The following is a 14,501-nucleotide window of genomic DNA, read 5'->3' as shown; positions in this document are numbered from 1 at the left end:
GAAAGCCGTCCGCTTGATTGCAACTGTCCGTTGTTGATCACAACCCATGACACGATTTCTGTTGACGGGCTGTCGTACGTGTATGTCGCTGTCTCACCCTCGGTCAGAGTGTAATTTAACGGCGTGAGTTGTCTCATAAAGTCACAAGAGCGTTGAGAACTGAGCCCAGGCATATTCATAACACAAGTTTCTCTTTTGCTGAAATCAACAAACTCGTTCAATGCTTTGCGTTTAGAAATCACACTCCCATTGTAGCCCTGTACATCACCACTACCAACGGAACCGTCTTGGTTTGAAATGTTACCAACTGCATACAGGTAAGTCTGATTCCAGTAGCACTGCATTGTCACGAAATCTGAAGCAGGGGCAATATTAATGAGAGATTGACATGTCGGAGATAAAATATCCCTCTCCGATACAACAGATATTCTTCCAGTGCTCTTTTCTTCATATTGCGTGGGACCCTCATTTCGGATCTCATAAAAACATTTATAAGTCTGGGAATCAGTCCGTTTTAAGTTCGATAAATGCAGCAGAAATATCTGGCGATTTTCGTGGGAAAGCGTCATGCGTGAGTCTTGGACAAAGCTCGTACAGGCATATCCATACTGACATCTCCCTAGATCGTGAGTGGTGTTCTTCCACAAAATGTTAAAATTGTCCGGAAGACTTTCAGAAAAAGTGCAGTTCAGCGTAACGTTTTGTCCCTCGATCACCGTCGCGTTGTCGAGTTCACGTATGACATCAAACGCTTTGCTCCCCGCTCCGTGCGCGAAGAGTAAAGAAGCGAACATCGTCAACGCTGCGAGATGCATCATCTATACACTTATAGTCGACTAGTCGGGGGCAACTTCCTCAGCCGCAACACACTGTCACACTCAAACACCGTTCAGTTGTTAGGCATAATTGATAAATGCTTTATTGAAGTGTTGTCAATTATGGCAGGGATCAATTGTTAAACAATCAAGTATTTTAAGCGCTGTCCCAGCAGGTGATCTAAAGTCCAAGTCATATACTCGGTGACTAATGAAGACGTGCTTCCAGTGCTGCATGCTTTCACGGTGAGAGAAAGCAGACTACTACATTTTCCCCCAAATCCTGACAGAAAGTGATTCGGAACACAACGTTCTTTTCAACTCACACCTTCATCGACAACGCGTTGTTACGAGAAGTCCGTGCAGTCAAGCTGGTTTGACTTTAATACAGAAATTATCGTCTTTGGCGCGCACCTTTACTTCGCAGGCTACCGCGGTCCGCACTTGACTCCTAAATCAATAAGTGAATTCAATGAGGTGTGGCAAAATTCGAAGCACATGCGGATCGTCTACAGCACTGGTTTGTTGCTCACTATACGAGGGCAAGTTGTGAACATCTCTCGGGGGCTTGCGCTTCCTACGCACTTCGCGCGCGAATGAAATTTGATTCCGGTGAAGTCACTGCTCTCCAGACCCCCCTCGAAGGCAGCAGTGACCAAAAAATTAATGGGTATTACGATGACAGGGTAGCTGTAGCTTTTGTTTCACGTTTATACGCTCCTTCCGTAAAATAACACTTTCTGTTTTCCTGTCACCGCGCAACTTTGCACTTTCAAAAACGCTGGTAAGACGGACTCGATCTTGTTTTCAAGTGAGTTTGCTCGTGTTGCTCGACGCTGGAAAATGATTGGCGTTGACCAAGGCGGCAAAAATATAGAAAGATACAGACTGATTCTACATTGGTCTTTCCATGAAGAACGAAAAGAAAATGTTTACCAAGAATTTGGCCGGCATGCACATTTCATGTTTGTCCGGTATTTATCGTCGCGGTTTGTCAGTCAAGCACGGACAGGACATACCGACTGACCGATGTGTGTGCATACGATGACTCAATCTCTGTCGCAACGACCTGATACAGGAATGAAAGAGGCGGTGAAAAATCCCCAGCACGTGGTTGTTTTTTTCTCTGAAATTGAAATATCATCCCATGATCAAGGTAAAATTTCTAAAAAGATTAAAATGACACGAACCAAAAGTCCGAATTTCCATCAAAAGCGACTGTAACTTATAACGTAATGGGGCGTCGATGTGCCATATGTTTTTATTAAAAAGCGACATTGATTGCACGTCATATACATGTAACATTATGAGGTGGTGACGCCACAGCTCTGAACTTTCGGATTTATTCGAGAGTTAATCATTGTAGAAAACAATTATAGTAAGTTATAGTACAGCTAATTTATCCCTATTTATCGTCAATGGTGAACCAACCACAGCCCCCGAAAAAACAGCAAACAAACACCTGCGCACAACTGGGTAAGCTTGCATAGAGGTCAATTGGTGACATTAGAGGTGAAAACACAAACGTCTCCTGTACTTCCATTGCGTGAATGCAACCAGTATCATTTTGTTTAAATGAAAGTTGAGTTGTCTACAGCTCTCCTTTCTCTTGTATTCAGTCCATAAAATGTCTATCATTCTGCTTGTTCAACCGTAATGCATTCATCGAAATCGATTCCAACACTCGAGATAAAAGCTCATACTCTGAAATTTCACGGCAATGTATCACATGATCGAGTAAAATATGTCATAAGACCGGTGGAATCTCCTAAGAGTATGTATAATTATTGAGTTCTAGGGCAATTACCCCATGTACAATTACCCCCAGACCCTTCCCCTAACCCTAATCCTATTCCTAATCCTGAACCTAATCCTAGCCCTAACCTAAACTCTAACCCTTAACCTAACCCTAACCCTTTAATCTTTACTCTAACCTTTTCATCAACCAGTATTTAGGCGGGGGTAATTGTCCTGGGAAGGGGGAGGGGGATTGCCCTGATACGAATTAATGTCTTATTTCAAAGTTTTACGGCATTTTTTTTATAGATCCCCTTCACTTTTTTTTGTTTCTTCCTTTATTTCTAAATGACGTGATTTCTCCACTTTATAACAGGTGATTACCCTTGCTCAATAGGCGGACTAGAAATTTACGAAAGTTATGATAATGGAGCAGAAAGTACAAGAAAAGTTACTCAATGTACCACAAGTAGTGTCTCTGCTGAACGTTTTCCAAGGGGTGATTAATGGGTGTTAATTGTGTCTGACCATTCCAATCATCCTGGTGTCGTATCGTATAACAGCAATCACCACGCTTAATTCTGTATCAATTTTCACCCTGACACTGCGTCCAAGAATCCGCTTTCACAATTTAGTAACGCAAGTAAACTAATGAACACCGTGGAGTCAAGAAAACAACAACAAAATGAAACAGAAACCCGATAAAGGTATGACAACATTATTCTCATCACATGATATTATCTATCAAACTGAAAGGCGAAAAAAGAAAGAAAGAAGAAAATATGAGAAATCCAGTAGTAACAAGAAACATGTCACGACAACACCACCAACTGACACAAAACAAGTACCATCTTCCTGTTTTCTGTTATACAGCAGTTTTTTTTTTCTTTTTGGGCTGACTTAGCGGAAGACGCTTTAATTTCAATGACATATGGTCTACCATCATTGCACAATACATTCCCTGAAAATGACGATGATATGGCAATACATTTGCATTGATATATATATATATATATATATATATATATATATATATATGTGTGTGTGTGTGTGTGTGTGTGTGTGTGTGTGTGTGTGTTTGTATTATTGGCGATAGAGAGCAATGTTGCTTGTTTTGTTTTTCTTGCATTTTAGGTTCATTGAGAGTATAGTGATGAGCTTGACTCTCAGAACATAATGGTAGCAGACTCTGCTTAATGTCATTATGATCAAAGCTTGCAGGGTTTGGTTACGTCCCTAACAACATTAAGCCTACTCTGATTACTCTTTGTGCACGGAAGAAGGCGGACGTAATCCCTGGTTCTTTACGAAAAAGATCATTGATATCATTCCATCGATTTCTTTGTTGTTATAGTTCACAGTAGTGACAGGCCTTTGATTTATTACACTCACTCTCTCCCTCCATTATCCTCTCAGCACTGAAGACGAGCCAAAACAGAGGGAGCAAGGCTCTATGGTACATTTTCAGTTGAGACGGGGCTTCAGGTTTCCAATTTTTCTTTTCAAATAATGATAAACATTTTATAAAATAATGAAAGAGCATGTAATATTCAGATGGAATTCAAAGTTTATTTGGTAAAAATTGGTTTTGAAGTGGCTGAGATATCCAGAACAAAGCAATCCCACAAAAGGTGGGACCCACCTTTCATTTGGATCACCTTGTTTTACCTTGTTTTTGGATATCTGAGCCATTTCAAAACCGATGTTTATCATATTATGAACTTTGAATTCCTGTTAGTTTGTATGCTCCGCAACATTTTATAAAGTAATTTTTAAGTATCTGGCCAAAAGTAAAAAGCTGAATCCTCCTAACCTCAATCAATACTATGCCATCCCTTTAAAGGTATTGTTTACCATTTGGATCAGTGATTTTATGTTCGAGTTATCACATTTGATGCATATGAGTAGGTCAGTTGTTTCACAAAAGATCCTACAATATGAAAATTTCGCAATAAAGCCTAAGATATAAGGAGATATTACCATTTTTCTCAATAAACCATAACTGTAAAACGGTTTAATCTAGAAACTATAAATTCATCTTTAATCTGTAACTATTGTTCACACTTTCGTATATTCACCAATACTTAACATTGATCATACTGATTAACATTTTTACACCGGTTGTTTCTGTCCCTAAATCATATTTTCGAATTATTTTGAAGAACTAAAGCTGGGTTTTTGTTTCATCTGCAAATGGTAAATTATGTCTTTAATGCTGGTAGTTGTCAGCCAGCAAACGTCATTTCATAATAACGTCTTCCACACAGCAGTGCCTCCTTTCCCAACGACCGATTTTTTAATCGTTTACCATTTCCGATCCGAGGCCAGGGGGTTAGATTGACGCGAAGAAAAGGAAGTAATTGTTAAAGTGTCACTGCCGAGTGGAGCCTCTATTTGAAAGTGCTATATCCTTTATCAGATCAAAATGTTGCTGCCTAGGGAAAAGGGCCAAAAGATCAGGAAAATGTAACAACGACCAATTATTCTACAATAGGGCAGATCACTGACATCAAAATGCGATATACATCGTCTTACTTACTATGTTTGACTGCGTATGCTATGCATGCAGAGTACGCACACCATTAAAAAAAAATCTTGGCTTATGATTATGATGTCATCTAACCCCACCCCGTCCCGCCCCCCCCCCCCCCCCCCCACACACACACATTATATTATACAATCAGGTGCTCATCTGTGGAACGCATGCACGTTCCCGATTTGGGGGGGGGGTTGGGGTATATTTTAGGGGCTCATTTCGGAGAAGAAATCCCGAAATAACAGCTGAAATAGGGGGTCTTTTAGTGTTTTTTTTCCCCTGAATATATGTCTAATTAGGGTGATTCTGAAACCTTTCCCAAATAATCCTGAAATAGTATTTCGAATAGCATCGTAGTTTCAAAAGAAAAAAACAAAAACAAAATAGGGATAGCGTGACTTCTTGGTGTTTGACCCATCTCCCGAATGTGCTTATTATTAATATGTATGTTTTGCTGCAAAGCATGCCGGGTAGGACTTCTCTTCGCAGAGGCATTTCGCCACATGCACTGCATATGTCATGGTGTTTTTCTATCTTTCCTTCCAAGAACCTCAATAGGGGGTAATTTTGATGGCTTCCCTTTTAAAAGCCCGAGATGAGGGTCAAATCCTAACCCCTTCCCATTCTTAAACGGGGTATCACTATTAAATAATCTGGATCAGCATATTAGGTTGACCGTCTGGGGGGGGGGGGCATCTAACACAACATGCACTTTTGGAAAAGCAGTAAAATAAAAATCAGTATTAATGAAAATAAAGAGATTTAGTTTATATCCTGTCTAATCGACCTTGCAAATGAGTCAAAGATGACTATACTGATCTATGCATAGTATCTACAGCTGGTTAGCTCCATGATCTAGGTCAGCACTATATGATCTAGGTTAGCCGCTGCGGGAGGCTCCAAGTTCAGGGAGTACGTAGATTTTGACGAGGGAACGTGGGAATACTGGGATTTCAGTTCCTGCACCAGCACCACAGCCGATAGCGTAAACAAAGCAATTTCTGTTTCCGTCTTTGGGAGGTACGACATTTTTAGAAATGAAGACGCATGAATGAGCCCACTATCAACTTTCGAAAAAGTACATTCCAGTGCAAGTAGGTTCATTTCTCACTTTTATCCTTCTTCTTATGACCTACAAACATAATTTCATTCCATATTCTCCCCTCCTTGATATATATATATATATATATATATATATATATATATATATATATAAACATTGTAGTTGTTCCGCGTACTCGTTCTAGAAATAGCAATTATGAAGTCACAACAGAGGAATGCAGGGAATGCATTAATAGCCAATCTTGATATATATATATATATATATATATATATATATATATATATACTGTATATATTAATTCGGATTATTCATTAAATCAAGATTGGCTATTAATGCATTCCCTGCATTCCTCTGTTGAGACTTTATTATTGCTATATATATATATATATATATATATATATATATATATAATATATGTATGTATATATATATTATATATATATATATATATATATATATATATATATATATATATACATATATATATATTTGGCCTATATATAACGCCAATATATACCTTTAAATTCCATGTCGCACTCTCTTGCAAAAGGAGAAGTCTGCCTTTCCACTCGATGCCTTGCATTCTAGACAATTTATACGCCCCTTGGTATTCATGTATCCCCAAACCCCCAAACACAAAACAAGTCAAATTTGTGTCACAATATTTGACAAAAATAATAACCTTTCTCCTGTCTGGAGTTATGGAAGCAAACGCGACATACTCCGGATTCTTTTTACTTGAAAAAAGGAGTTTCCTTTCTTTTCGATCCTTTCCTTGTCTGAATATTAAATAATTATGAACATTTGACAGTAATATAAAGGAAGAATTTACTTAGGTGATTTATTGGTTTGTTCCGGTAACATTAAGAAAACGGAAACATGTAAAAGCGAAAAACGAAGTCTCGTATCTTGCTGAAAGACTTTTGAGATATTTATAGACCAGTTGTTCAATGATTGATATAGTATGATGGTGTTAATGAGCGCAGTTACATTACGTAATATTATAATAAACAGATAAGACACAGTTGACATCAGCTCTCAATTGGCGATTATTTCAAGCCACTGTTATTCATCACTGTATGCGATTGCATAATGTGTGTTGGGGAAAACATGGAGAGGCTTCAGTATAAAGAAACAACACATGAATTCTATTTCCAAAACATAAAAACGATCTGAATACACAATGATGGTAATGATAACAGCAATGATACAACTTAATTACAGAAATATCACAAACAAAAACAGAGGCAAAAACTATCAAAAGTTTTCCCGATTTTGTTCTATACTTCACTGAAAACAATAAAACTTATTTTCATGTTATAGATGTGTCAAAAGGCTGTTACTAAAGATTCTGGCTACCACGTCGAAGATTATGGCTTCACTTTGCACCTGTAATCGTGTGACATTTATGTTTCGATCAATGTAGTGGGAAAGACTCCTAAATGAGGACAGGAAAAACAAAATGTTAGATAAATATGCGTGGGAAACTTGCAACAATGTCAAGATAAAAGTCATGTTAATCGCGATTCAGCTGAGTTCAAGGGACGTGCGGTTGGCAATATTTCCTGTCTGACAGCAGATAAAAGTTTGAAAATTGCCAAAGGAAGGAGAGCAATCCGCCAACAGAAATCAATGTATCTAAACAGTGTCTGTCCTGCTTTCATTAGATGTACGTCCGTTCCGACACGGAGACCAGTCCACGCCAGGTGAGCAGCGAAAAGAGGAGGCGTGCAAGGCCTCCGACGGTGCTCCCGTTTCCCATGGTATCGAGGATGCATAATCAGATAAGAGGAATGTTGGTGTGTGCGTCAATGAGTGCGGTGTCGGCATCAAGTTTGTGTCAACATCTGGGGTCTTTTGAATGGTTGAAGGCAGTTAGATTTAAAGATAGGAACAATGACACTCAACCCCCAAATTAATAGCAGCTTCCTGAGGTATACTGTTGTATATTAAGCGAAGAAACCTTCTCAAGCATTCTTACCATTCGTTATTATCTTAACAAAATATTGTAGTAAGCTTTATCATGTTATATGTTTTTACAGGGTTTCTTCATCTATGATATCGCTTCAATTTCTGGGATGAAGATTATCAGTTAACCTCGATTCCAGAGAACAAAATCACGTCACCGTAAATAGTTTGTCATCTGCCCAAAGAAAACTTTTTGCACTACATCGTGATCACAGTTGCTACTTTGATTTGGCATGTCGAAACACCACTTCTGTAGATATTGCTAATAGTAATACGCTTCAAAATTGTAAATCAAAAAAAAAATGAAATCTGTATTATTATCTGATAACTGTATCAGCCAACTTGCTATTGCTGCTTTTGTCTTTTTATTCAAACTGAGTATAATGATCTTTTATCTTTGACCATTTTTGTGATTTATATCATACTTGTTAACGATTTGTCGTTTTGTGAATACCTGAAGTTGCTGAATAAAAAAAATGAAGAAGCATTCTACAATCGTTTAATAAACAGGGCATTCGGAAAATGTGGGAAAAACCCAAACAATAGTGGTTGTTGTTTTTTCTCCCTATCAATAACAAAATAGCAGCGAAAGGGCAATGACACGGAATTTTTATGCAGACATGGTCTTGAGGACGAAGAATCAGTGTGACAGTAATCATCTCTTCCCGTCTGTCAATGACTCAGTCACTCGTGAAATGCACAGAGACGGAGCGGAACTGTTTTGAGTTTGACAGCGACGATAAAAATCTTTCCTATAACGGTTTCAGATGCGTCCAAAATTCAGATCATATGTAGGGCAATAACTGGCTGCAGAGTCAAAAGTGGAATTGGGGGGGGGGGGGGGGGAGGAATAAAAAAACGGAGGTACCGTGTGCGTGTGGAAGGGAATGGCCTGGCAGATACACTATATAGTTATGCAAGTGTGTGTGTGGGGGGGGGGGGAGGGTCTGAATATTAAGAGGATAGCATAGAATATGTTGTTTTCAGATACATTAAATTTAGAGATTGTATTTGTATAAAAAACAACAACATGACTTTGATCTAAGACTTTTATTCTTCTTTCCGTAAATAAACCCGACATAGAGGCCTACATCATACACTTTATATACATATTATCATCGAATTCCACGAACACATTCCCAAATAGATGGGGGTGGGGGGGGGGGGGGAGTCGATGTAAGAAAAAAAATGGATATGTATTTGACAAAACATCAACTTAAGGAAGTGTGGTTTGAGTTATGATATACATCATACACTTTCTACGCATATATCATCGAATTCCACGAACACATTCCAAAATAGATGGGGGAGGGGAGGGAGGGGAGTAGATGGGATAAAAAAATGGATATGAATTTGCCAAAACATTAACTTACAGAAGTGAGATTTGAATTAAAACTAACAGGTGTAACACCCCCACACGAATGAGATCGAAACACACGAGACCACAGAACAGACCGAGATAGGTATAAAAAGAACACACACACACACAAAATGGAATGAGAAGAGAAAGATAGAAAACAAAAGGAAATGGGGATAACGAAACGATGAAATCAACGCAGACGATCTCAAGAGACAAGACAATAAGACGAGGGAGAGGGAGGGAAAGAGACTTCTCCAAGCTCAGCGGAGTAGAGTGAAACATGACGTCGAAGAAGGTCTTTGAACATGTAAACAATGTTACGCTTCCTGTAGTCCCCCAATCGCCCTGTACTTGAACCCAAGTGCCTCCAAGGTACCTCTACCAGGCCCGCTCCCCTGGGGACCACCTGTCGTCATCCATGACCTCCAATGCCTGTCTGGGTTATTCTTTTTTTTGTTCATTCTTTGTCTCTCTTTTCTTTTTCTTTTTTCTTTTTTTTGATATCTGGTGGGCATAAACATGGTTGGCGGTCACATAAGTCTAATTAGTTTCCACGAAAGTGTTCCACAATACATTCCAAAGGTTACCGTTGAACGCCTTAAAGTTTTTTTTTCTATTTATTTATTGAACAATATCAAACGAAACAATGAAAGAATTCATAATGTGTAAACCTACGTTATTGCCTGCCATGGTGAAGAATCCTGTAGACCATGAGTATTGTCTAAAAGGCATTAGATTTTATACCCGGTCATAAATGAATGAATTCTCATTGGTAGAGCAAAGTGGAAAATGTTTACTTTCGAGGTAAAACCATACTTTCATATACAGTATCAACTGCAAAGACTCCGCGGAGGCATGAATTAACTTTCTTCTTTCCTGGTGGTTCAGTATACACCTTCTGGTATCTTCGTGTAGTCAGAGAAGTCTGTTAATTAAGAAAAACATTTTATCCTTTAGGTGAAAAATAAAAAACATTATTTTAAATCAATTCGTATCCGCTGAGAACTGAATGTATCACAATTTACGTTTGCTATTTCTTGGACCTTTTTTTTTTTGTTTCTGCCAAGCAAACGATGAATCAGAATTACTGCAGCGCTAAGTGTAACAGGATTTGAACATCAACCTAAGTGGTTATTCAGGTTTGCCTGTTTGTCTTTACAAACGTATTCTCTATAATGAGAGGTACAGAACAGCGTACTATATGAAACATGATTAGTGTTTTCAGAAGGCTCTTTCGCACACTCACATCACGGTTACGTGTAATACTGGTGATATTGCCAAGGTTAAAAAGGGCAGTGTAAAATGGTAAGAGTAGCTCCAGCGTTTTAACAAAGATTCTGTGAGAACACCGCCGTTTAGGGTGAGGTTAAAACGCATATCAAGTCTCATGCCACAACAAGCACGAGCTGGTGGCAACGAACACTGACATTGGGATTGGGTGTCGGGACTTGATAACGTCCACTTACTGAGGCGCCGTGACATCGGTTAAACTCATTGCACTATCTTAATGGCGTGCACCAACTCGCAAAACCTTGTGTAAAACCATGGAACTAGCTCCTTGGTAAAACGAAAATGAAGAACTCGTTGCTCCACATTCACTGACGTATACTCCAGTCTAAAGAGAGCGGGTTGCTATTTTTGTCGAGTCCTTCGCAATACTCCCGCTAATTTCGTTCTATCGGGAAAAACATTCGAGCGATCGCTTCCGTGTTTTTATCTGTTTTCCTTCCTCTCCATCACTTCCTGCAACACTTGATTCTCCTTCGAATTCCACTGATATCCTCACAACCTGGCTTTGTTTAAGTGGAAATTGGATATTTTGTATATCAACTAACATCCTCGACCTTACCTTCGAATGAGGACCTCAAGAACGCAAGCCTCGATCGACCATTTCTCGATAATAATTGAAATCAATAAAAGTATAGATAGTTCGACCTTTTTCCACCCACATTATTTCTTACATAATCAAGGACAACAGAAAAAAAATCATGCAGTCTTGATTATACCCCCTTTTATATATTTTTTTTCGCTGTTTTTATTATCAAAGACAGTTTGACACTTTGGTTGCTCCGTAGGATTGCCGAACAGTTTTGTGTATATGATAATTAAATGTGAACTAGAGATTTTTCAGAGACACATCTCTGCCATTTTGCTGCAGCACGCATGGATACGAATATACGGGGGGGGGGGGAGGATTAAGATTGAATCTCTCGATTTTTCTTTCTCTCATAGTAAACTATTTCAAACGTGAATAATGCTAATGAAGAATACATACAAGTCACATTCAGAAGAAACATATCCCATCCTAGAGACGAAAATGGCAGAACCTATAAAGTCGTGAAAGGTTGCAGTTGGCTTGCTCCCATCAGATGCACGCCCCTTGACTGTGTAATTTGTGTGTGTGTGTGTGTGTGTGTGTGTGTGTGTGTGTGTGTGTGTGTAGGGTTTTTGCACTTTCATTTTCTTCTTTATTTTCCACAATCAATAAAGACTACAAAATGGAAGCGAGTGATCATGGAATAGATGAAGATCAGTTCTGAAGACCCAATCTTTAGTATGCTCTCTCATGATATAACTCTACAATTGACCAAGAAAATACGAAGCCTTTATTTGATGTCACCTCATGGAAGAAAAGTGATAAAAGGCAAATGGATAATACTTACGAAGTCTGAACTACAGAACATTTAGGGCCTACTGCTGTACAGATGTCGGCAAAACATTCAGAATTAATTGTTACGTAGTAAAGAAGTAGAAAAACGATATGAAGGGGCGTCATAAAAGTAGAAAACACAATCCCTCAAAAACCGTATCGGTGTTCGTTCGTTCGTGTTTATTTAAGCTGCTTCTCAAATCAAATCAAAATAAATTACACGGTTGTGAAAAATTAAACAAAACATAACCAAATGATAAAAGGAGCAATACGAGAGTGCAGTCTACACTATAACAATATTATTCTAAAACATCTATGGTTCCATATAAATACAAAAAGGCAGTACATTGTCAACAAGGAAGCAGGAGACCGTCAGCATAAGCATGGCTTGACTGAGCTGATGGCCTAATTTATAGTAATGTATATAGCTCAGGATTGCCTCTCATAAATGTAGTGCTTATTTTTATTGCAGTAGTATGTTACAGTGGGAGAAAGATGTGAAGGAGTGTTGTGTGCGATGAGTAAGTGTGTTAAATATTTGGTCCTGAGGCCATTCATTATTGTGATTATTCTTCAACATATCTAGACAACAATAGTAGCAAAATCAGACCTGAAAAAAAACCCCAACAATTATAATCAGGTTTGAGTTTCTTCGTTTGTATCCCTCTACAAATGAAAATTTGTTAAGATCGCAACTGCTGATCTGTAAATTAACAAACATGTCGGGAAAAAAGGAACTAGTGGGACTCGAACCTGTCATTTACTACTTTCCGGGCAGCGATACTACCACCAGGCTGTCCCTGGTTGCCGGCAGTGACACGATGAACATGGAGCAAATACCTAAGCTCCGAAATTCCGACATTGTTATAAATAATATCTTTCTTTCATTTAACAATTATAATGTTACAATATTTCACCAAGGGTCGATGAGTTAAAATGTACTTCTTTACTTTCCATGTTAATTTGAATGGCCACTATACTATAGTGGTAAAGTATTATCTCGTTTCTTTGTTTGTTTTGTAGGAAAGTGACCTATGGCTCCCAGCCTTTACTTTATTTAACCTGTACTTGGTTACATTAGCCGGATTTAGGAAAGGTGTTATTACCATGGGTACAGCAGCGCGTGGTATATGCCGTACACCGAAGTTAAGTTCCCAATTTACAGAGATTGCTCATGACTGTAATGCGAATCATTATTACGGAATCATAGAGAAAAGCAGACGAATCATGTAGTGAAGAGCCTTAGGAGGACAGTTCGCATAAGTTGTTAAAGTGTTCAGACAGTCGAAACAAACCGTCTCGCCCTTATCATTCGTCATACATCAATAATTGACATTCCTATATGAATATGACAACTCTTGTATTCAATTACTAACAATCAGTCACCACAGAGGAGCAATATGGCGGCGGGTAGAGCGACACGTGCTGTGACAGTGCTCTGAGGAAATTTCATATCATGCCCTGATTTACGCCATTTCAAGTAATTAACATATAATCATATAGTCAGACTATCATTTTGGATCCTCTTGGTTCAAACATGGACTCTGGTTCAGTCTCCAACAGCCCAGTGAAGAAAAAGTTGAAAACTGACAGTGGAAATATGGTCGGCGTGGCCGAAGGTACGGAAATCGACAATGACGCTCCCCGGTGGTTTAAGGCGTACGAGGCTAGGCAAATCGCCCGTTTTGAGCAACTTACTGCTCAGTGCGCGGATACTCATGGCGTGCTGCAACACAACATAGACGAAGTAAGTGCCAAAGTTGATAGTCTGTCGGTGGCTTTAGCCAAGGCTGAGGACCGAATTGACGATCTAGAAAATAGATCTAGGAGAAATAACATTGTAATTTACAACCTACCCGAAGGGGATAAGGAGGAGAATAACACCACGCAAGTAGTGAAGCAATTTCTTCAGATCGCCAAAGTTGATGTCGACATTGATAGATGCACTTCAAGAGTACACCGAACGCCCACCTATCGTAGCAACAGGCATGATGCACAACAGAGACCCAGGCCAGTGCATGTTGGATTCAACCACTACAGGGATAAAGAAAGAGTGAAAAGGGAGTTGATCCGCTTCGTGTCGAGCAAAGAAGAAAGGGAGAGGAAGATCTTCATCAGTGATGATCTGTCAAAGCGTGTTTTGGAGCGAAGAAAAGCTCAGATGTCATCCTTCAAAGCGCTCAGGGAAAAGGGTCTGAAACCCTTTTTCATTTTTCCCGCTATACTGAAAGCCAAGGACTCTAGTGGACGGATCATAACACCATCAGACCCACCAGCTGTTGCAGATCAGAAGCAATCAAAATAAGATACCAACAAGACTCCTCGTTGGATTTCAAATAGCGATGAAGAATCAAGAGTACATCATGGTTTTA

Source organism: Diadema antillarum, unplaced genomic scaffold (genome assembly GCF_040938485.1).
Source record: "Diadema antillarum isolate AM-2024a unplaced genomic scaffold, OU_Dant_1.0 scf00000097, whole genome shotgun sequence".
Classification (NCBI taxonomy): Eukaryota; Metazoa; Echinodermata; class Echinoidea; order Diadematoida; family Diadematidae; genus Diadema; species Diadema antillarum.
This window is presented reverse-complemented; position numbering follows the sequence as displayed.